The sequence below is a fragment of the Physeter macrocephalus genome, chromosome 9 (genome assembly GCF_002837175.3).
Source record: "Physeter macrocephalus isolate SW-GA chromosome 9, ASM283717v5, whole genome shotgun sequence".
Classification (NCBI taxonomy): domain Eukaryota; kingdom Metazoa; phylum Chordata; class Mammalia; order Artiodactyla; family Physeteridae; genus Physeter; species Physeter macrocephalus.
Genome location: NC_041222.1, coordinates 4,839,326 through 4,841,821, shown reverse-complemented (window position 1 = coordinate 4,841,821; position 2,496 = coordinate 4,839,326).

Sequence of the window (2,496 nt, the reverse complement as noted above, 5' to 3'; positions counted from 1 at the left end):
ATGTATAGCTGATTCACTTTGTTATAAAGCAGAAACTAACACTCCATTGTAAAGCAATTATACTCCAATAAAGATGTTATAAAAAAGAAAAAAGTGATCAAGGAAAAAAATTTTATTTATATATAAAGTACATCAACATAATTATAATATATTGGTTTTATTTTATTAATTTATGTAAAATTAATGTAAATAATATATTATAAACAATATTACCTAGATTCATATTATATCAGTAAATTCTTAATTAAATAAATTATGTATCTAAATTATAATTTATGAACCGTTAGGACAGTTAATTTTTAAAACATAGCTAGATGAGGGCTTCCCTGGTGGCGCAGTGGTTGAGAGTCCGCCTGCCGATGCAGGGGACACGGGTTCGTGCCCTGGTCCGGGAAGATCCCACATGCCGCGGAGCGGCTGGGCCCGTGAGCCATGGCCGCTGAGCCTGCGCGTCCAGAGCCTGTGCTCTGCAACGGGAGAGGCCACAACAGTGAGAGGCCCGCGTACCGCAAAAAAAAAAAAAAAAAAAAAAAAAAAAAAAAAAAAAATAGCTAGATGAGTCAAATAAAATATTTCTGTGGACATGCAAGTCCCTTGGGCCATCACTCTTCAATCCTGGCCTCATGGACGTCAGGGTGGTCTTTCTACTAAGCAAATACGATGATGTTAACTCTTTCCATGATGGCCAATAGCTGTCAGCAATAGCTGACAAGTGGATACTTCAATGAACACTTCTAGGTACATCTCCCCCGCATCCCCTGGTGAAGCCTGTGCTGACGTGTATCTCCCTGGTCTGACCCAAAACAGACCTTCACTGCCAGCTTCTGTGTTTCCTCCAGGAACAGTCCTTGTCTCCTCCCCTCCCCTCCCCCCACGCACCCCCATCCCCCCCATCCCCCCCATTTTCTCTGCTACTTATCATTCAAGGCCCAGCTCAAAGGCCACTTCCTCCATGAAAGCTGCCAGGCATAACAGTGTCTCCCACCCCCAGTTCCATAGTATCTTGCTTCTGCATTTTGCAGCACTTCTCCCACTTTTCCTGGTATCATGGTGAGGTTGTACTATTAACTGCTTCTCCCACTAAGTTAAGAGCTCCCAGAAGTCAGAAACATCACCTTGGTTGTTGTATTAGTTTACCAGGGCTGTGTCAAAGATTCTTTGCTTGAGCACACTGTAGTCAGCCTGATGAACCTTCTCCTAGGCACATCTCTGCACTTCCATGTAAAATCTAGTTTTAGCAAGAACGCTGCTAAGTCAGTTTAACCCAAACCCCTGACCCTTGATATCTGATCAGGTTCCTTATCCCCTACCATCTCTCAAATGATGTCTGATTATCCTGGCCTGCCTTCAGCAAAAAATCCTATTAGGTTGATTTAGCCAGAATTCTTCTTACCCCTGATGTTTCCTCCCAGTAATTTTCCACCCACTGACCCCACCCTGCTCCCTGGCTACAAATTCCCACTTGCCCATGCTGTATTTGGAGTTTAGCCCCATCTCTCTCTCACATTGTAAAATCCCTTTGCAGTCCCTATACCTATCAGTATGGTCCTGAATAAAGTCTGCCTTTCTATCTTCAACAAGTATCATTGAATTTTTTTTTCTTTAACATCTTTCATAACAAATGTCACAGACCTGGTAGCTTAAACAACAGAAATTAATTTTCTCAAAATTCTAGAGGCTAGAAGTCTGAAATCAAGGGTTGATTTCTTCTGAGGACTCTCTCCTTGGCTTGTAGATGTATGTCTTCACATGGTCTTCTCTCAGTGTCTGTCTGTGTCCTCAGTTTCCTCTTCCTATAATGATACCAGTCATGTTGGATTAAGGCCCACCCTCATGACCTCATTTTAACTTAATTACCTCTTTAAAGACTCTATTTCCAAATATAGTCACTCTCTGAGATACTGGGGGTTAGGACTTCAACATATGAATTTGTGGGAGATACAATTCAGCCTGTAACATTTATTTAAAATATTAAAAACCTAAAGAATATAGAAATTTATTATTATTCTCTCAAACAATACAGGTAAAGCTAAAGTCCTCCCCTCCCTACCCACTCCATGCAACTGTGAACACTGCTACCAGATCTGTTTGTAAGCTTTAATAAATATGGGTGCACGTACATAAAGATATAGCTTTGCTGTTTTTTTCTTTCACGTAAATAAGATCATATTGTCCACATTGTTACGCAAAGCTTCATCTTATTTTTTTTATTTTTATTTATTTATTTATTTTTTTGTGTGTGTGTGTGTGTGGTACACGGGCCTCTCACTGCTGTGGCCTCTCCCGTTGCCAAGCACAGGCTCTGGACGCACAGGCTCAGTGGCCATGGCTCATGGGCCCAGCCGCTCCATGGCATGTGGGATCTTCCTGGACTGGGGCACGAACCCATGTCCCCTGCATCGGCAGGCAGACTCTCAACCACTGCGCCACCAGGGAAGCCCCCCTTTTTTTTTTTTTAATGTACATATAGCTACCCCGCACCCGCCCAGACCCAGA